Source organism: Protopterus annectens, chromosome 1.part1, assembly GCF_019279795.1.
Source record: "Protopterus annectens isolate FY-2018-M chromosome 1.part1, PAN1.0, whole genome shotgun sequence".
Classification (NCBI taxonomy): Eukaryota; Metazoa; Chordata; order Ceratodontiformes; family Protopteridae; genus Protopterus; species Protopterus annectens.
This window is the reverse complement of record NC_056726.1, coordinates 93,324,069-93,347,855: the sequence shown is the minus strand read 5'-3', so window position 1 is coordinate 93,347,855 and position 23,787 is coordinate 93,324,069.

Sequence of the window (23,787 nt, the reverse complement as noted above, 5' to 3'; positions counted from 1 at the left end):
GGGGGAAGGTTTTTTGTACATTAGGAGGGTATAGGGGAGTGAAATTTGTGCCAAATATATCCGCTAGCAGGTTTTCTATCTCTGTGGGATCAATGTGTGTGATACTGTTGGCCACTAGTTATGCAAATGGTTGGGTCCTACCCTTCAGGTTACATTGGTAGCTGTTTTGGCCTTGGCTATATCACAGATGACCATTGCATGACTAGCAGCCTAGATGCTAAAGGAGCCATACAGAGATGGAAGCCAGTCAATGCTCACCCATGTCAGGGGGAACAGTGCTGGAGGCATCTTACTAGAATTGCTCAACCTGGAATAAAGCCCTGGAATTGCAACACTTGTAATTCATGACTTCAGGGGAAATGAGAATACTAAGGATTGTTCATGCATTTTAACTAGAATCACAGATATGCAGAAGTAAGTACTTTCACAGGATCCAGTTAGTTAGCATTGCATCAAGTTTATCATACAAAACTGTCTCTTAACCATGGATAGATGATGGTGCCTGCAGTTTGTGTTCCTTGTGTGTCTCTATTTGTTATGAATACCAAGAGACATAAGAAATAAATGGATCAACAGAGGGAAGATAATTGATGCTCACAGATAGAGGAAAGAGGGATACAAAATCATCATCATCATCAGCCCCCTTTTCCCTATTTTTCTACATGGGGTCGGGGTATCATGTTAACTGTAGCCAACTCTCTCAATTCAGTGCCACACTCCTGCCTTCTACAACACTCATGCCTGACTATCGCAGATCTTCTTTCACACAATCCATCCACCTCTTTGCTGGACATCCTCACTTCCTCTTACCTTCTTCCTGTCTGTGCCAAATCTTCCTCACCAGATCATCTTCTGCTTTTCTACACATGTGCCCAAACCACCGTAGTCTGTTCTCTTTGATCTTTTCTGCAACTGGAGCTACTTTGGCTTCTGATGTTATGTCCTCATTTCTTCATCTGTCCCACAGTGTGCATCCTATCACCTTTCTCAGGCACTTCATTTCCATCACCTCTAGCTTCTTCAACTGTTCTGCATTTACTGCCCAGGTTTCTGTACCATACAGTAGTAGTGGTCACACCACTGTCTTGTACACCTTACTTTTCATCTTCTTTGGCATTCTTCTGTCATAGACTACACCTGACACTCTATGCCAGTTGGCTGCAGTCCCTCTGATTCTAGCTTTGATCTCTTCATTCAGACTACCCTTCTCCTCAACTGCTCCTCCCAGATACATGCAGCTGTTTACCTGTTCCACTATCTTCCCTTCGATCTCTATTCTCAGCTTCTTCTGATTTCCCCAATTTGCTGCTATTACCACTGTCTTATCTGTGCTTAGCTTCATCCCATGTGCCTTCAAATTTGCATTCCATTCACCTATCCTTTGCTGAAGTTCTAGCTCAGAGTCTGCCTATACTGCCACATCGTCTGCATACAGCAGCTTTTTTGATTCGTCCCCTCCAACCTGTTTGCTAATGTAGTCCATCACCAGTATGAACAGCAGTGAGCTCAGAGCTGAACCCTGATGCAAACCCACTGGGAACCCTTCTGTGAAGCCAAACACTTTCCGCACTTGAGTCATTGGGGCTTTGTACATAGCATGCACTAATTATTCCAATGTTTTTGGGACTTAAAACCACTACAGTACTGCCCAGATCAGCTTTCTTGGGACCTTGTCATATCCTTTCTCCAAATCTAGGAATGCCCAGTTGGACTTTCTCCTCATTTCTAGTTTCTTCTGAAGTATCTGTCTCAATGCAAACATTGGGTCAGTCGCGCTGCATCCTGATTTGAATCCAAACTACTCATCTCCCATCTTACATTCTACTACTCTGCGTATCTGTTTATCAATCACCCTCTCTAAAGCATTCATGCAATGTGATAGGAGTTTGATGCCTCTTTAGTGCCCACAGTTGTGGATGTCCCCTTTGTTCTTGTACACTGGCATGAGTATGCTTATTCTCCAGTCATCTGGGATACACCTTTCTCTCCACACTGCTATTAGTACCCTTAGGTTCCTTTTCTCCCCTATCTCTCCCAGCATCTTTATCATATCTGCTGTGACCCCATCTGAGCCTGCTGCTTTCCCTGACTTCATCTTCCTTAGTGCTGTTCTTACTTCTTCTAGGGTGGGCTCCTTTTCTTCTCTCATTATAGGCTGTTTTTGGGGCAGTACAGCTTCTATGGGCTTTCTTTATTCAGAAGCTGCTGGAAATACTCCTTCCATCTGCCTTTGATGTCCTCTGGGCTGGTGAGCAGGTTGTTGCTGGCATCCCTTATGAAGGGTGTATGACTATATTCTTTATCTTTCTGTCTTTGCCTTGCAACCTGACATAGTTTCTTTGTGCCCCTTACTAAGTCACTTTCCAGAAGTTGGTATAGTGCCTCCGATGCCCTATTCTTTGCTATTGCAACTTCTTTCTTAACTTCTTTGTTAGCCAGTCAGTAGTCCTTCCTAGCCTGGTCAGTCTTTTCTGTCTCCCACTTCTTCCTGCACTTCTTTTTTCTTTTGATGACTTCCTGGACTTCTGCATTCCACCAGCAGCTTTCTTTATGTACCTTATTTCCATACCTGGCTCGGCCACATATCTTTTCTGTAGTCCTAGCACATGCTGTTTTTAGGTACAGCTATTTTTCTTCAACACCACCTATTTCCTCTTCTTCTTGGGATGCTAGAGCCCTGTGTAATTCCTTAAACTATTGTACTTTCTCTCCAGTCAAATTCCAGGTCTTCAGCCTGGTCTCTGTTGACGTTAGAGCCTTTTCTGACCACTGCATGCAGCTGATTGTGGCAACTAGTGGTTTATGCTGTGGGCTGACTGTTTCACTGGGGATGACTTTGCAGTCATGGATTCTGCCCCAGTGCCTTTTCCTTACTAGGAAGAAGTCTACCTGAGTTGCATGTTGACTATTCTTGCATGTAACCTTGTGACTGTCTCTCTTTCTGAACCATGTGTTGGCTACTATCAATCCATTTGCCAGACAGAAGTCTAGAATGGCTTCTCCTTCTTTATTCCTGTTGCCCCACCCATGTGGACCCAGGCAGTCCTCATATCCTGTTCTGTCTGTCCCAATATGTGCATTCAAGTCATCCATTATCAACACAAATTCATGTTGTTCTGCTTCATCTGGTAGGTTGTGCAACTGCTGTCTGAATGCACTCTTTTTCTCACTATCACAACCCTGCTGTAGGGCATAGGCTGAGATTATAAATACTGCCCTATCATTACACTGGAGTCTGACTGCCATGAGTCTGTCATTAATTCTGATGATATCCTTTACTGCCTTCTGAAGCCTCTCTCTCACCACAATTCCTACACCATTTCTGGCCTACTCTCCACCTGAGTAGTAGACCCTGGATCCCAAGTCAAGTGGCTTTGCAGCACTGCCCTTCCATCTCATCTTCTGGATATATAGGATGTCCAGCCTCTTCTGTATCCATATTATCATGTTATCCACTTCCAAGCTGTGTCCTGTCAGTGAGCCTACATTAAGCGTAGCAATTCTCAATTCATATTTGGCAGGTTGGTTAGTTTTACGTCCAGCTTTCACTCAACAGATCTATCCCAGGTAACCCAGGCTGGGCAACTAGACATCAACCAGCCAGTAGCTTATTGACCCAGGGCTGCTGGGCTTTATGATGGGCACACACTGGCCAACAGGGGCACATATACCCTTCCCTCCATTAGCATGGGTCCCTGGCATGGGTCAGAGTAGGCTGAGTCCTCAACCAACTTATCACCGGTAACTACCCATGCCCATTTTTGGCGACATTAGTCAACATGAATGAATCACCTAGAGCTATATTTTATACCATTGAGTGGCTAGCCCAGCCACAGTGTGCAGTCTATGATCCGTGTCCTCCTATCTTGAGGATACTGTGCACCACAGTAGATGCCCAAAGCAATTGTTCTGCACAACTCTTTCCCCTATAGAGCACTATGCAGAGTCTGTGCTGCTGCCTACAGCTCCATTCATTGGTGAGTTTGAGATGGAAACACTCACCATGTTTTTTGGACATGGGAGAAACTGCACAGAAACACAGGGAGAACATGAAAACTCCAAACAGGCACTGGTGGGAGGTCAGAATCAAACCTTGTACCTTGTGCATGGGAGGTGGAGACCTTAACCACTAAGCCAGATGTGTATATGCTAGTCAGATGTAAAAGAGGGATACAAAAATAATTTAAAAATGAATAAATAAATAAATAAATATAGTCATAGTAATCTGCATTACACCACCAAAAACTGCAAAAGCACTTCTGAAAGGCTTAAAGGTATTCTTTTCTCCAAGGAAAAAACATAGTGGTGATTTAATAAACACCATGTAGGAATAGTGGGAAGTCTACATGGAGTGTACTGTGGCAGTGTCTATGGCTCCCCCTCAGCAGTGCACCTTGCATATTAATGAAGGCAAGCTACTGAGAGAGAGCCATGTAACAAGGTTACAGAATCAGTGCAGGGGGTCTGTTACAGTGTCCAGAGATGAGTAACACACCCTCTGCACTGTTAAAGTGCCAGATGGCACTGAAATATAAAAGTAAAATGTTATTTCCTGTGTGTGTGTGCGTGTGTGTGTGTGTGTGTGTGTGTGTGTGTGTGTGTGTGTGTGTGTGTGTGTGTGCGTGTGTTTGTGTGTTTGTTTGGACAGTGCAGGTCTTGGCAATGGACACATGCCAGACATCTAAAATTAGAAGCTGGATACTTTTACTTTTAATGTAAAGGGTCACATTTAAGCATAGCTGAGTGGATTTACGCAGCATGGCACAGTGCTCAGCAGTGCTTAAATGTAACTTAGAGCTATATAGAAATGTAAAGCTGTGGTCATCATATCCATAGTCGCTAAATGGTTAGAATCACAGCCTTGTGTACAGTAAGTGCATGGTTCAAATACACAGGCAGACCCTTCAGCTTTTACATGTGATAGCAAATTGGTATAACAATTTATTTATTTAATTAGTCCAGCTGGGCCAGAGGCCTATTTTCAGTGGAGACCTGAGGAGAAAAGCTCCAGTTACACACAAGTGTCCAATACATTAAAGTCATACTCAAGGATAGGGTAATTAAAATACATAAGGGTAGGTGATATAAAGTAAAATAGATACACATAATAAAGTATCATTAATAAACAAATAATTGCAATATATGTTTTTTTTATATTTTTCATAAAATCTGGTTTGCACTTAGCTAAGCTCTGCTAAGCACTGCTAAGCAAAGTCAAGCCAAGCAATGCTTAAACAGGACCCGTTTTAGCAGTACTTAGCAAAGTGCAGCTCCACTTAGCTGGTTTGGGTGCTACTAAGCAATGGCAGTTTAAGCACTGCTCAGTTAAGCTTAGTGGGTTTGCGCAGTGCTAAGCTTCACTTAGCATTTTTAAAAATAGTCCAATGGCATTAATGGATGGGAAACATCCTTATTTAAGCTGAACAGGTGGAATACAGCCAGAACCTGTTGAAGTGTAACCCATGCAGGAACTATGGCAAGAGTTAGAGAGGATGCCCACTTCTGGGCACAGCAGTGGGGCATGTTGGAGTCCAGGGTCATGGTTGGGGTCCTCATGAAAGACCATGGCATCTGGCTACTACAGTCAGAATACAAATCAAAGGCCTAGGACCAGCTGGCATGCAACCTCACCAGTGCAACTAGTATACCCTGACAGGTGAGCAGGTGCATTACCACTACGATGACCTGAAGCATAAGAAGGGGGAACTCTTGGCCCAGTGGATCCAAGATGCTTGGGACGGCAATGCTCCACAAGTTTATAAGTATATGAAGCATTGATTTACCAAAGTCTAGTATGAAAAGCTGATAAACAGGTACACATAATAATGCAGAGGCGAGAGGTCACAACCTGGATGCCCATGCAGGGTGCATGGTCAGGTTGCACTGAGAGTGTGACGAGTACAGAGCTATCTTGCCATATATAAGAAAGAGCACAGTAGTAACTGCCAGTAGGTATATTCTCTTTTGAGTGTACTGCAACGACTGTGTTCATAAACATGGACTGATATAATTGACTAATGCCAGGTACAGGTCAATATAGATGAAACCATGAAACCTGCTAATGTGAAGGAACGAATGTTACTACTGGGTTACTAATGTTAGGAAGTATATATTTTACTATTAATAATGTTCTGGTAATAAAGTACAACTGCATTCAAAATGTGAAGGGAATAAATCAACTGCATTCATAATTTTCAGGAAATAAAATGCAACTGCAATCAGAATTGTTAAGGAAATAAAGTTAGTACTGGATACATGGTGGAATAACAGTTGTCTTTCAATGCCTGCATTATGTAAAGTGTTCAACAATACAGACTGTTAGATGTATACTAATCAGTGTTTCATGTCACCCCTAATAAAGGTGTGTTGTTCCAAATGTTGTGTGTATTTTGGGCTGTTGGTCAAGAAATTGATTATTACAACTGCTGTGAAGTAAACACGGGTATAATACCATGAAGTGACTGAAGGCTGGCTGATAAAGAACTGTTTTGCTAAAGTGTATATGTGGAGCTGTATAACAAGATATAATGCATTATGATATTTGTTCTGCACTAAGATCTGAACCTAGAATAGTAATGTCTAAGGTATTATAGTGTGTTTCTCTCAGGATTGTCTGGTGTTAACCTTTGCATTTCAGCTATATGCATTCCTGAACATAGTTATGCTGATGCAGGCAAGTATGAAACTGTAATAGCTGTAGACTGCAAATATACTATCTGCAACTGTATATGGGTTAGGTAGGCAACTCAGCACCCTGATATGGTCTGTACACATCACACATAATCCTATCCACTAGGGGTTAAATGTGTACACCTGCATTCCAAGTATTAATACACAGCTCACCTACTGTCTCTTGAATCTTATGCATGTGTGTTCAACTGTCACTGCAGTCTTGTGTGACAATCTACCTATATTACCAGGTCAGACTTTGTTACCAGATGAGCTCTAGGCACATATCAGTCAATAAACACACAGCAATAGCTCAGTAGCTCAGTTTGATAAACAATATGTATGTTGTTCATTTCACCACACACAGACTGGGGTTCAAATCCAGGGACAAGTACTACTATATATTTATAGAAACAGACAAGTACTACTGAATATTTATATAAACAGTTATGCATTGCTAATATATTTTCTCCCCACAGGACTTACAGGTAAAAAATGTCTGTAGTAGCTGTATGAATGCTATAGTAATTTCTGTGTCCAGATGTACTAGTGTGTAAACAACATTGCTCAGCAAGGTGATAACACTTCATGAAATAAATCATCAACAAGTACACTACTATTCCTAGTTAATAAGACAAATAAAATGGTTTATTGTTGGTATGGTTGTATGCCTGGTGTGTCTGTGAATGTCTGCTGATAGTCTAACCCCATGCCTGCTAAGGATGGCAGGATAAGTGCAAACTGTCTGTACTGTGCACGATACATGTCTCTCAAGTGTCACACTGTCATGGATAGTGACCACTGTTGCCAAAACCCTTGGATACAGATATACCACCCAGTTGAAGTATGCCAGCAGCACACTCACACAACAGCAGTGCACAGTACACCTTGGTAGTCATATATGTCCCCCTGACATGTAATAGTCCCCTGTAGTTTTGTACCTGTAGGTGTTACAGCTTGGCCAATACTGTCCCATGTGGATAGTTTAAGAGGTATGCATGTGCTACAGAAGCTATAGCGCACTTGTATACATAAAACAAGGGCAGATCTGTACAGTATAGTACAGTACTATTGCAAACAAATAGCCTATACTGTTAATGGAATGTCTCTCTCCCTGCCCACCCCTTATCTGCATCACAAATTATTATTGCTATACTATGGGTATGGTTACTTTTCACATATGTTGTTCTCAAAACCTAATGTTTGGCTTTGTGTTTTATTATTGTTATATATTGCAATGGTTGCATACTAACATACCTTGTTGAAATACCAAATTACAAAGGTTGCATACTAACATACCTTGTTGAAATACCAAAGTTCTTGGCCTTTTGCTGTAACTGTTACTGGCATGCTGTTACAATACTGACTGTTATTCCATTTATTCTTGTGTTCTGTATGCTATGCAATATTATTGTTCTGGGTTAATTGGAACTCCCTTGATTGCTGTTATAATTAATGTTTAAATGTGCTGTATATGAATAACCTATACACTTTGAAAAAACCTCATCATCATAGCATGAGTGGGTAGGCTGGTTCCTGCGGATCCACCTACCCCACCTCAACTGGCCATGGCACCAGGTCCCAGCACATGTGGGACCCAACCTGGAGCTGCCTCCTCAACAGGTTCTCCACCACCCACAGGTGGAACAGCCTCAGGTGATGGGGCCCACCCCCCGGGATTGGGCACAGAGAGGGAGTGGACACCCAGTGGCAGCTCCCGGGATGGTGTGCAGGACTGTTCAGATTGATTTGGACAAGCAGCTGCACCAGATTGAGGGCAGACTGGTGCACCTGGAGGGGCAGGCTGGCCCTGGTGCCCAGCCCCAAGCACAGCCATCTTTGGGGACATGAATGAGCAGTTGTGACTGCCTATGGATGGGGAGCTCAGTCCCACTGCTGCCATCTGGGGGAACTTAGTTCTCTGATTCCACAACACCCTGCCTGTCCAAGGTGTTTACCTCCTTGTGTGTCATACACTACCCCTGTCTGCTGTCTTGTCTGTTTGCAAATGCTACCTCTCCTACCCAACTTACCTCCCCACACGTACCTATATCCCTTCCCCAGCATTCCACTTTCTCCTTAAAAAAATGGGCACCTGTCCCACATAAAATACCACCCCATACATAGCTCTCCATTTTGCCCATACCTACACTGCCCACAATCAATCATTAGTCAACAAAGTAATGTCACCCACATCCCTCTCTCTGGGATGTGAGGCTCCAAATTATAAATTGTCCACAACCTGCACAGCTGTTACTGTATAAGAAATGGAGAGCTATGGTCCTTTCCTACACACATCATGCACATTCCTACCTGCTTTTCACATTGTTTTTCCCTCTGCTTGCCCTCATTTCACCACTTTCCTAGCACCCCTTTTTTCTTTTTTTTAATTAGCGTGAGTTTAAGCGGTGCTAAGCAGTGTTGTGCCACACCCACTTAAACCTGCTTAAAACTGCTTTAATCATCTTATCTGTTTCTGACACTGTTCTGCACATCAGCAAAATAATCATCCCTGCCAAGTCTTGGACTCAAGAACTTGTCAACTAGAGCATAGTGCATTAGTCCACTAGGCCACTCAGCTGTAAATAACAGCTGGTGTTTTTATAAACATATCATGAATTCCACTGATGCACATCAGCAAAAATAACCACACCTGCCAAGTTTTGGACACAGGACCCTGGCAACTACAGCATAGTGTATTAGCCCTCTAGGCCACCAAACTGTGAAGAATAAATGGTGTTTCTATAAACATATCCTGATTGCCAATGACACACTACTTCTACATATAATGGGATAAATGACAGCATACTTGGGTCAATGATGCAGACCAGTACACAGCCAAATACATGTTGATGGATGTACAGGAGGCCTATGATATCAGGTAGAGCTAAAAACTGCACAGACTGTTGCAGAATGTCCACAGTTGGGTCACCTACTTATGGCATAGTTGTTATAAAACCTATTCTGTGTGCTGAACTACTGGCAAGTCAGTGCAGATTAAGGTTACAAAATCATGACAGACAGGTCAGTGTCACACGCTATACCCATCCAAGCACACATGTCCATGGAAATCCTATGTAGCACACTGTGTGCATACACATATGTCTTGCAACTACACCTGCCATAATAATGAGTCAGTAGCTCCATCTGTTACATCCTAGCATGTGTGACATTTGGGCACTCACAGTCCTGGCCTACAGTCCAGTATGTTGTACGGCAAGTACATACTTGTCAATACAACATATAAATAACTGAGCCCTGCAATGTACATCAGAACTGATTGCTGCTACCACAGTCACTGCCACCCACATTAGCATGTCAAAGGCCTGTAGTGTGGGACATGTGTCACAAATATGAATAGGTGTTCTAAATATTGCCTACCACTCTCTAGATGGCACTATTAATTAACATATGTACCAGAGGCACATCCCTCACCTGGACTGTTATGCGTGCCCTCACCCTGGCTATGCTGTGACAACAGAGCTGACACTGCTCCCTCACTGGCATATACAGCTTGCTGTCCCCCAATGTGTTAACAATCCCCAGTATGACTCCTGGCCAGAATACAGCAGCTGCAGACTGCAACACATGCAGCAGTATGTTCAGCTACCTGCTACAGGCCTACTATACCTCTCAGACACCTAGAACAGGGCATCCACACAACATCCATACATAAGGGGGGAAGGGTCAAGTGACAGGGACATGTGTCACAGTCTTCTCCTACAACCATACACAGCTGATAGACCAGCGGCAATTGCAGCAGCATGCAGATTCAGGTAAAAATGATATATGGCACTCACATCTGTCTGTCTCCTTACTGACCCCAACACACATTGTTAAACAGTAAACTGCCACATAATCAGAAAGTCTGTTAACAATGGCCAAACATAGCATGCAAAACTGTGGACATACCACATCAGTCCAAAGAGTGGACAATATTTCTACCTATCCTCTGTGATGCTGTAGTCCCCACACCTCGATAGTATCCTTCTCAAAAGCCAGGAAAAGGGCCAAGGACTACATGAAGGCCTTAATTACAGCACTACGTTGTCATGCCATTGGCTAATGAAAATGCAACCCAGCTGTTCTGCTTGCAAATAGCAAGTGTGAGTCACAGATTGGTGCATGTGCACCGGCAATCACTTCTTCATGAGCATTACCTACAAAAAGGGATAAATCCAAACAAACACGGCAGGACACTGCTATGTCTTTCAATTTTATTAAAACAGCAGAACAGTACAAATGAGCGCTTTTGGGTAACAACCCTTCATCAGGATCTGATGAAGGGTTGTTACCCGAAAGCGTTCATTTGTACTGTTCTGCTGTTTTAATAAAATTGGAAGACATAGCAGTGTCCTGCCGCGTTTGTTTGGATTTATCCCTGTTTGTTTCATTTGGCTGGACTTTAGCATGGCACAGAAGATTTTTTCGGTGATTTACCTACAAAAAGGCAAGCTGCTGCCTATGGTAAACAGGTCTGTGACTTTCTTCATGAAGACAGACTAAACTGCACTTTACAAGGAATATACCACTGGATTTCTGCACACAAAGGAGTACAGCACTATACCAGGAATGTAATAGAATTACCCATGTAATAGGACTCAGATGGGGGGATGTAGCCATGGAAAATAGGGATTACAACACTAGGGTCTGTAGAACATAACTTGGAATGACATGTTGTTAGTCAGCTGTCCAGCATCTACAGTTTCCCCTTTTGTCTCTGTTTGCTGTGACAGATTATTGCTCTGGCTCCTGACTTTCCCAAGCAATGGTGAGCTCATTTATGAATGCTACTGTATTGTGTATTACACAATAGTGACAGTAAGTACTGCTGGATACAACAGGCATATCACATAATGTACTGTCAGTCAGCTCCTCTCAGTCTGTGAATGTCACACAGGCATAGTTCAAACATTGTCCAGGTGTCCCTGACTGTTCCTGATGTACTCTGGCTAAGTTACTGTGTACTCCACACCTGTATCTCATTGTCTGAGAGCTATGGCTAGTGTACCTGTTGACCCCCTGCAGCAGGACAGCAGGTAATAGCCAGACATACTGGGGGGACACAGGCTCCACCTCATCAGCAGAGTGTATATATCGAGCATAGGGAATTAATGCACTACCAGATATTAATGTACCATAACTGTTTTCTGAGGGGTCTGGCATGTGACAGCCAGATTCCCACAGTCTGTGAGCAACCATTACCTACTGTCCAACTGTTTTCCCGACATCCACATTTGTCTGGAGGACAGTCCACATATATCAGGCACAAGTACACATTTTGCAAACATCTGTGTACTGCAGCTGTCGATCACCTACAAGGAAGACAACCTACAACACAGTTGCATTGCTGTCTGTAATTATGTAGTACAGATGTTGTTGGAATGTCCTCATACACTTGTAGTATGACTTATCTATTTGTCAGATGTTGGCTGCATGACATGGTATTAGGATGTCGCCCATAGGGGACATGCCACAGTAGATGGCAGTGATGGGTTTGGACACTTAACACAGTCTGTCTCAGCACATGGGACAGAACAGGTACACCTAGGCTCATATGAGGTTACTAGGCCACTGGTCCTGAGGCCCACATAAGCCTAGACCAGAGTTTAGCCCATGTGTATGCAAGTCAGCACCCGATGCTCCAGTTCAGCAGGGACACAGGTGGTTTCCCAAGTGTGTATGTCCTGTTAACCATCCAGTTATCCAGGTCTCACTTGAAAAGGTGTAAATAGCTACCCTGGCTGTATGGACAGGGTGTCTATTCCAGAGCAGGTGAGTATGTGGGATACACACACCTGATCCGCCAATAGAATAGAATTCGCAAGATATATATGATGTAGGTAGTAATTTAACTGCAGCAGAAATTGACCTACTTAATGAATTAAGTGGCAATGAAAGAATTCGAGTGATGAAATCCGATAAAGGTGGAGGGGTAGTAATTATGGACAGATGGGATTATATAAAAAGGATGATGGATATTTTGGATAAAGAAAACCATTATGGTTTGGTTTCAAGAAATGAGATAAATATATCATACAAGAAGATAGACCTTGTCTTGGAAGACAACCTGCTACAAGGATTGATAGATTTTGATCTATATAATTTTCTAAAAGTACCTAAACCTGTTATACCAGTTATATTTGGTATACCAACATTTCACAAGTCCATACACGATCCCCCCATGAGGCCTATTGTTTCTTCCCAAGGGTCTAAGACACAACCTTTAGCTATTTATGTTGATTTTAAATTTAAAAAGTTTCACAGCAAATATACTCATATTTTGGTTGACTCTTGGGATTTCCAGAATAAAGTGGGAAAGTGTCCATACAGTGACAAAACTATATTTATTACAATTGATGTTAGGGACTTGTTTTCAGTTATACCTCAGAACGATGGATTGGTTTGGTTTGAAGAAATTTTAACTGAAATGGATTTTTTTAACAGGGGATGAATTTAAGATAGTTTTAGAAAATATGGAATTAGTCCTAAAGTATAACTATGTATATTTCCAAGGAGACTACTACCATCAAAAAGAAGGGGTAGCAATGGGGGTGGCATGTGCCCCGATATATGCAAATATTATGTTGTATTGGGAATGTAAATATGTTTTTACTTCAGAATATAGTAACTATATTACAAAATATTTTCGATTCTTGGATGATATTTTTGTTTTGTGGAACGGCCCCTACGATAATATTGATAAATTTATATACTAAATTAATCACACTACCGAATTTCTACAATTTACACATCAGGTGGGGAAAGATGAAATACATTTCTTGGATGTGAAATTAAACAAGGATTACAAAAATAAATGTTACAAATCCAATATTTATAGGAAGGATTATTATTCTAATGCTTATTTACATTTTGAAAGTGATCACCCTTATCAATTGAAAAAGAACATAGTCAAAGGACAAATGATAAGAATGGATAGGATGATTTCAGATGAGGATGAATTTTTAAATTAAATTAATAAAGTTGAAAAAATGTTTCATGAAAGAAGATACCCTGCTGAACTAACTAGGTCCATAAAGGAATATGTAGAACAAGGAAGGTACCATAATTTATATGCCCCCCTTTTGACCAATGGACAGTCTTTGGAGTCAGAAACAATAAATAGAAACCCTAACAGACAGGACATGAAAAATACAGATTGCACAGGCACTCTACCATATCTAACCCTTACTTATCATAAGGGTATAGGATGGCTGAAAAAATGTATTAATGAGACGTGGCAGATGTTCAAGGAAATGCCTACCAAAACTAATATTTTCCAGCACATGATTAAGTACAGCTTTAGGAGGAACAAAAACATTAAGAACATCCTTGAAAGAAAGAAAACAACAAATGCAGAAGGGACTTGTAAGAAATATGGAACCTTTAGATGTGGTAGATGTGCACAGTGTACCTATATTGCTGGATTAAAAGAAGTTAGAATACCCAGCTTGGAAGTGACATTAAAGGCCAAAAGGTACAATAGTTGTTACACAAAAGGAGTAGTGTATTTAGCATTCTGTAAAGCCTGTTGGAGTTATTATGTAGGGAAAACTGAACGCCACCTCAGGACCAGAATCTACGAACATATTAGAGATATTAACAAGCATAATAAGAATAATGCCCTATATAGACATGTTTTGATTTGTAAAGAAGCTGATTTTAAATTTTGGGTATTAGAAGAGGTGTATTACCCAGAAAGGGTGGTGACTGGGAGAAACAACTGGAGTTTAGAGAAATGATTTGGCAGCTGAGACTCGATGCATGTTGTGGTAAGGGTCTCAATGACCATATCTCTATTACCCCAGCATTAAAATTACTTGCAGCAGACCCGAAGAAACACATCAATATTAATAACAATAAAAACAAAAATAATAATTAGAAAATAGATTGAAAGGGCAATTTGTGGTTGAGTTCCTTTAAGTAATATAAGACCAAATAGTTGTTATGGTTATTATACCTATTTATTAGATGTTTGTAGGGACTATTTTAACTCATATGGGTATTTTAACTTAATTGTAATCTTATTGTCATTATTTATTGTCATTATATATTTATTTATTACATATTTATGGATTTATTATATTTATATACCTACATCTATATTTACCACTTATTTAATAATATTTCTAGTATACATACATATACTAGGGGTTTTATATGATTTTTATGAATTTCATGTCTTTTTATGCAATTTACTAATCACAAAGAAGTATTTATGTATTCTTATATATATATATATATATATATATATATATATATATATATATACATACAGATATTTATTAATAATGTATTTATATTTATGGTGATTTATTATGACAATTATTTATAAGCCTATATATGGGCATCATTATTTAAACATCAATACTTATTTTTGAATACAAAGGTTTGTATTTGTAGATGTTTGAAAAGATAGATTAAGATAGCATGAAATTGCCATTATTTCAGTGGAACATGTTGTCTTGGATTATTTTACTAAACTGTGGTGTTATACTGTTCCTGTATAGTATGAATTCACTGTTTTTTAAAAGGTCAACCTATCATGTCAACCTATTTTTGATGGCCTAGTATGTATAGTAGGTCTTTAAGAGTCAATCAATCAATTAATTAATTAATCTTTATTGCCAGCCCAGTTTGTATATAAGATGTTAAAATCTGTCAGTTAACTGATTCTGAGGAAGTTTCCAGAGGGAGACAAAAGCGTTAAATCAGTGGATATATGTTTTTTGTTTTGTTATATCTGGTGTACTCATTAAATCTGTTTTTAGAAACATCTTTTTTGGACTATATTTTGTATTTTTGGACAATCATATTTGGCATTGAGAAGACAGCCTTCATTGTCACCGAAACTACACTGTTTTTGTTTTAGTTTCACTGCTCATATGAGGTTACTAGGCCACTGGCCCTGAGGCCCACATAAGCCTAGACCAGAGTTTAGCCCATGTGTATGCAAGTCAGCACCCGATGCTCCAGTCCAGCAGGGACACAGGTGGTTTCCCAAGTGTGTATGTCCTGTTAACCATCCAGTTATCCAGGTCTCACTTGAAAAGGTGTAAATAGCTACCCTGGCTGTGTGGACAGGGTGTCTAGTCCACAGCTGGTGAGTATGTGGGATACACACCTGATCCGCCAACAAGTCCTGTTGATGTCACACCAGGTTGAGGGTGTGTGTGCGGGTTAACAGAGTGCAGCCTGACTTGCAGTTGTGCAGCAGTCCCATCAATGTGGAGTCTGTGATCACCTTATATGCCAGACGGAGGTCACCTCTGAGGAGTCTGCATGAAACTGGGTAGAGAGATGGGCTATTCTGTGTATGGTAGATGTGTGAGGCCCTGGTATTCCCTGCTGGAGAACCTCTGTGACCTCCACAGCTGCCGCTTGTGCTTTGCAAGGTAAATGACCACAGGGCCAGTATACTCAATAATGGTCCTTATTAGGGGGGAATACAGGGATGTTGTGGCCCCCATATCCCTGGATGACATATCATCATGTATGAGGTGGGCCATGTAGAAGGTTTTCCTTATAACGGAAGCAACATGGCGAGCAAATGTCATGTTCCCATCAACCTGTCTGCACATAACTCTCTTGACAGATTGCATGCTTAAGATGTTGTTAGTACTGTGATAATATGTGGGGATGTCACTCTCCCCAAAGGAGATGATGCTGCATGTCATGGAATGCAGCCTGAGGCCATGTTTCTGGCACCAGTCATGTGTCTGTGTGAGACCCTTTTGCCAGATGTCCACATCACTAAGGAATCTGGTAACAGCACCCAGCATGCAATCATCTGCAAACATAGTAGGCCATAGCCCAATGGCTGTACCCTGCACCTTAGAAGAGTACATCACACATAACAGAGGCCCAAATATAAAACACCAGGTTATGCCACTAGTTATGGGTCTACCATTTGGGGGTATTTCCCCTATGTGGACTAGGTGGGTCCTGTCAGTTCACCAGTGTGCTACCCATCTGGTGACATATAGACTGATGCCTAGGTGGGAGTGTATATCTATTATGGCCAAGTGGCCAAGTGGGGCATACTGTCAAAGTCTTTGGCCAGGTAAAGATAGGCAGTGTGAATTGTCACCCACCCCCCTATTCTTGGCTTTGGTGGCTGTGTCAAAGAGGTCAACCAATTGTAACAGACATGATCCCTGCCTTAACAAAGTCTAATTGTGCATTATGGAGTGGGTGGAGGTTACCAATGTCCTTGTTAATGAGTTTCACTATAAACTGTGCCTACTTAGGCTCATGGGTCTATAATGTGCTGGATTGGTGGACACCCCACCTTTGTGTAAAGGGGTGACAGTGGGTGTCCTCTACTTGGCTGAGACAAATGCGGTAGTCAGGCCGTGGTGGAATACAGTGCCTATTGGCGCTGCAAGTTCATGCTTGGGGTCATGTAGGATGCATCCTCTGATGTGATAGGCTCTCATGGTAGCTGTATACCATGACTTTGAGGTGGCAGTGGTGACCTATTCCCTACATATAAGGGGAAGGAGGCAGGTACTGGGGATGTCCTGATGTACTGATGGGGGACAAGGGGTGAAGCCTACACTGAATCTGTCAGGCATCACGTATGCTATACCTACAGCACTTGTATATCTGGTGTCCTTGACCACCACTACTGAGGAGACCTGAGTGCTTCCTTTGATGTTAGAGACATATGTGAAGAAAGAGGAGATGATTGTCTGTAGTGGATGTCACCAATGTGGGCTCGGGATTGGCTTTGCAGGATTCCAATAGTGATCTTATTTGGTAGTTCAGGTTAAGATGACATTGTGTCAAATGGGCACCTGCTCCTACTTTGTCTGGGACAGAAGTATGTCATCCCTGTTATAAACACTATTTATTGCAGATGTCCACCAGACAGGTTCACACATCCTTGCAGAGGATGATGTAGTCCTGTCGGGTATACCTGACTCCATGCAGCTATACAAATGCACGTATAGAACTTTTGTGTATTTGTGGATATTGTTGCCAGTTCCTATAGATGGTATGGGGCTGAGAAGCTGTGTATACCACCCATCAGGAGGCTGTATTCAATTTTGAAGCTGTATGTATATCTGACCCTAGCTAGATGGATATTGTGGGAGATGATGACTGCAAACATGACCACTTTATGGTTGCTTTAACCATGGAGGATGACACTGGCAGGATGCTACAGTGGTTATCCATTTTGTCTAATATCAATTCCAACAGACCTTCACCTCATGTGGGGATAACACCTAGCTGCTCCTAGGTGTTTCCATTTCCACTGTTGATGGATCTCTGGGCATTTGTGTGCTGGCATGAGTACATATTCCAATGCATGTTTCGGTAGTTCAAGTAACCCAGGATCAGGGTATGGACCCGAATTTTTGATACAGTTGATCAGGTCCATATAGGCAGAATGGGCATCCTGGTCACATGTGGGGGCCAGTAGCTAGCTATGATTTGGATAGGTGTCTTGGCAATGGTGAACTGCCCATGTAGTGTCTCCTGTGCAGCTTACTGTCTGTACAGCCTGGAGGTGTGCATGTCTTTCATATATAGTGAAACCCAATGTCCCATGGCTTTAGTGCCCACACTTCGGGGTCTGACTGTATGATAAGATGGGTGACCATGTAAGGGTGGGTGCTCTTGGCAGCTTTGAACCATGTGTCTGTGACTGCAGAGTTGTCAGCATTTCCCACAGTTATGAAAGTTTGCAATGAGCGCAGATTCATGTATAGACTCCTAGCAGTTAGCAGTATGGCCTTCATTGTGTGATGTGCTGACAATTGTATGATGGTGGTGTTAACCTCACCACATCTCCTAATAAAGCCACTATGGAGGTGGCAAGAACCATTGCTAGATACATGAAGGCCAGTTGAGACAGATGGAGGCCATCTCTGGCAAAGTATCATGGTCTGTTGATCATATTATCCCAGGCTCTCAGGTACTGGATCCCGTTGGGATGGCACAGGATAACAAGCCAATTGTTAAGGTCAATAATTTCCTGATTGAATTGTAGCATCATTCTGGGTGACAGTGGAATGCTTCATAAGGCTAGGGACATACCTGCCTGGGACACATAATCAGTGTGCTCAGTCATATCACACTGCATACAGTCCAGGGAGGTACGTGTCAGGTCAGGTATACCAACATGGACTGTGACACACTCATGACAGTACCTGTTGTTGAGAGACAGCAGTGCATATGTGATATGGCAGATTCTGGCACCTGGCAGACAAGTAACTGTGACCTTCCCCATATACAGCCTGATGACAGGCACATCTGTGTGTCTCACAATGGAGTATCCTATGACTAATATGTTTTATTTATGGTAACACCTTCATGGCTGTGGGACACAGGTGTGTGGCTATGTGTGGTATGTGCTGTGGAGGGCTGTGGAGTTTGCATATATCTTAGCCTCAGACATCTCCTTTGTTAGTGAATGTGTATGTTTAGGACCTATGCATATATGGGTGTGTATTTTGTAGGTGTGGTCATGTGTGATGTGTGCTGATTGTATTGACAACCTGTTTGGTGCCAGATATGTGGCTTTGACAGGGACAGAGCATGGACTGTGGGTTCCTAATGTCATTGCATCTCTCACAAATTGTGTTTCTTTGTGTTTGTAGATGGTTGTCTGTGTACATGAAGCAGTTGCTACACTGTGCCAGGATGCCCATGTCAACAAGACTGGCAGGGGAAACTGTAGGACATTGTGCAGCCAATTATTCCAGACTGTGAGGGACAAAGGTTAGGGAGACCCAAGGGGTGGGCTTACAGCCCAGGTGCTTAAAACAGGAGTAGGAGGCTGACACCGCTGCATACAATGTAAACAGGCTATAAACAAGCAGTAATAGGTGCAACAGTAAAATGCAGTGGAATAACTAAGAGAACATATAGCAAGTAGCAGGAAACAGCAAGATCAAGAGGGTAATGCATGATGTACTGGCACTATGTTGCTGATAGCCACATACATACTGTGATGATAGATGGTGGGGTATGATGTGGGAGTTAGCAGAGGATAGTGCTGGCAAATGTAGATGTGTAGGGTGAGTACATAATGGAGAGCAATGTATGTGGTCCTTTGATGTGTTCCCCTCTTCTTGTCTTTAGGAGTGATGTACCGACATAGGAACCCAACATTTTCAGAAGCAGAGAATGCTGCCATACTCAACAGGCTGAGACTCCATCACCAGATCCTGCTGTTGAGAAGTCACCATAATCAGCAACATTGTGCTGCACTGTGAGCAGACCTCATTGTATCGATAAATCATGTCAGGCAACAGGAAAGGAGATATGAGCATGTTCAACACTGTGCCACAGACATGATAAATAATGGGTGGCAAAGGGATACAGCTGTGGCTAGGGACCATGCTGGCACCAGTGGATGGCCTGCAACACTACAACCACTCTTGGCCACAGAGGTGTTTCTGGCAAACCTGGGTCCAGCCACCAGCTCACAAAGATCCATCATACCATAAGTCTTGGAGATGGGTGGCACAGCTTTCACAGTGTAGGAGCATCCAAGTAAGCCTCCTGTGGTCATCACATTAATACTGTAGAAGTCATAGTGGCAGCCTCTGCATACCTGTACACAGATGTTAGGTTATTCTGCACTTGTGGGGGGGGGGGGGTAGTTTGCAACACACACATGTGCACACATATTGAGAAAGTCAGCAATGTGGCCAGAATCACAGTTCATACTGTACATGTTGATATAGGCATATATTATCCTGTAACAATGCCACATTTGTGTCTGCTGACAGTACCTCTCCCCCACAATTCCATAGGTACCTCAATTGTGGCTGGAGTCCATCATCCTGTAGCCGGTGAGTGTGCAACTGCATTATCATGGCTCATCTATACCCTAGGCATGTTAAGGGCTGCCAATTTGCCATGGACACAGCAGTTAAGCTTAGCCATACTGCAATACTTGTATGTTCAGCTGTAGAGGGGTTCACTGTAGTGCATTACATTGGTAATCACAGTAGCAGATTTGCAGGAGCTGTAACATATTTACATGTAGTTTTGTGAAGGTCTAGGCAGTCTGCTATACGGGGGGGCATTATTATGGTGGAAAAGGGTACACTGTGTTAAAGGTGAAGGTCCATCACATACACTGACATGTCACATATCTCACAGGTGTATAGTACTAGCAACATTAACTGGATGTAGATACACTGCATTTGTAAAGAGACTGTCTTGTCTGTATATGTTGTGGTCACCTTGTGTGTGTTGTGCATGGGATCAATAATAAGGTGTGGTATGTATAATGCAGTTGTGGCACCTCACCTGTGTGTGTGTGTGTGTGTGTGTGTGTGTGTGTGTGTGTGTGTGTGTGTAGCACCAGATATAATAGTGCAGGGAGTAAAATAGTCATGTTGCCTTCCTCCTCACAGGTGACCGTGGGGGTTGGAGTGTGTCCCCCTTACAACCTGATGTCAATGTCTCATCAGAATCTGATGATGATGGTGGCCATAGTGAAGCACAGGTGGTGTTGTTGGGGGCTGACTCTGTCCCATGTGTTGACATCCCACTTCCTCCCCAATGTCCCCAAACATTCCCTGTCCCCTGCTCCCACAGATATTGGACAGTCTGAGGGTGGTGGCATTGAACAAGAGATTATGGTGTCTATGGCATCTGTGACTGTGGACAGTAGCCATTTCCAGGGAGCTGGTGAGGTCTCATACAGGCAGATTGACAGGGGTGCTCATAGGAGGACTGCTGGCCATCCACCACGTGTCAGAGTTGTCACAGCAAGTGTCACCTGATGCATGTTTTGGTCCATTCTGGAGGCACAGGCACATTCTGAATGCAACACCAGATGGATGTTCAGGATCATGGGTGCATCACTGCTTGGCATCCTGACTCCATCCATGGCACTGGTTTTGCCCTGCATCATTTTGTCAGTGTAGTGGATAGATGGTGGGATGAGACATTGTCACTTCTTAACCATGCAATGTCCATGCTGAAAATGTGATGGGAGTAGTGCATCAGACATGTGAATGTAGGTCAGCAGCAACATCAGCTGAGAGCCCACGTGGCCATGCACAGTCACACTCCCATAGTGGCAATACTACCAGCACTACCAAAGAGGGGGTTGCTATACACACCACAATGTGGCAGGCCAAGGGAACATGGTCCTGGGTGGTTCCCTGAGGTACATCAACCCAGCAGACACCAGTCACCATCAACAGGTAGTACTGCATCTGCTCTGGGCATGGTGGTACTAGTGCCACTCCTGGCAGGACCAGTTCCTGTGTTCATGGCCGAAGATGGTGAACTGTACATTTTGCCATGTATGTGCTACAGCTGTCCAACATACTCTTGTGTTGGGCTAGCACGTGCCTTAACTGTGTACATGCATACATTCACACATCACTGTCACATGCAGGTCACCATCAAACACACACAGCTCCTCTCCATGGCCCAGCTGACCAACACCCCTCCAGACACACACACACACACACACACACACACACACACACACACACACACACACACACACACACACACACACAGACACTCACACACAAACACACACATGTCCTCTGTGTGACACAGGCTAGGCCTCTGGCAACCCCACACCACACCCTGTGCATGTGATGATACCTGTGCCACATCCCTCTCATCCATACCATCGATACAGGGACATGTTAATACGTGTCTGATGCACAGGATGACTAAAGTACAGTTACTGACAGTTAGTAGTGCAGTAGTGTTATGCCCTGTAAGGTGGTGTCTGCTGGCATGTGTCATGAGTACACATCACAGTGTATGTACCTTTGTTCCATGATGGTGTTTTTGGTGTTAGTATTGCTGACTGACCGTTGTCTCCCAGACCTTTTCTGTTTCTGTTCTGGGTGTGTGTGTATCTATGCTGCTGGGACCTGCTGGCAATATAGTGGCTCAGGATGGCATGGTGGCACTGCAGGAATGTGACGCCCCCAAGGTGCGGCTGTATATGTGCATGGTTAACTAGGTGCATATGTGTAGGACAGTGTGTCAGGGACCCCTGGGACAGATTTGTGGTATCCCATCCACTCATCATGGTTGCACTTGATGAGCGTCTGCATGGTAATTTGACATGTATGGGAAGTGCATTCCTGAGGCAGAACAAACCTGTATGTCCTGCAGGTTTTGTTGATGGCGCAGTTCAGTATCAGGCCAGTTTTACTGGTAAATCATGAGGAAGCAGACTCATGTATATAGGGCAGCTGTTGAAGGTCAGAGTCACACATTTGGCTTGTAGGCATGCCACAGCCCACCTCTGGGCAACCTGTCCGATACTGAGTGGGGCACTACTGATTAGGGGCTGTCTGCATAGGACAGGTGTTGGAGGGCATGGATTACCTTTGTGGGTATTACCATGGCCTTTCCAGTTGGTGCAGATGTTTGGATAGGTACATATCACATGGGCCACTGTACTAAATTATTGTTCGACTGGCTAAGGACTATACAGAGGTAATAGCCATCTTTTTTTCCTGGATGCACTCCCTTTACCTATGAGTTGCACCACGTACAAGGCCTTTCTGACCACTGCCACTACATGATGGTTGAATGTGACATTGTTATCTAACTGAGTACCCAGGTCTCTCAACACAGTTTATGTGTTTATGGGGTTGCCAATTATGTGGTAAAGAGTGGGGCCATGTCCTTGCCATATGGTATGATTGAGACATTGTTATCTAACTGAATACCCAGGTCTCTCAACACAAGTTTTGTGTTTATGGGGTTGCCAATGATATGGCAAACAATGGGGCTGTGTCCTTGCCATATGGTATGATGGTACTGCTTTCTGCTGTTAGCTTGATGCCTGGACCTTGGCACCAGTCTGTACCCAATGTAAGACCCTGTTGCAGTTTGTTAAAATCATTTGGTGGGTCAGTGATAGACAGCCCACAACTTACAGTCACCACAGCCTTAGTCAGTATCTACATATGTAGGTGGTGGTGGTTAGCATTCATGCCTAGATACATATGGGTTATTTAGGGGCAGTGGCTACCCACAGGGCCTCAACATGTATACATATTGCACAGCATTTATATTACATGATGAAACAGTGAAATGTTAGAACATATAATAATCAGCCCCTAAATATCAAAATGTTGTAATGTCGAATGGCAAAAAAAAAAAACA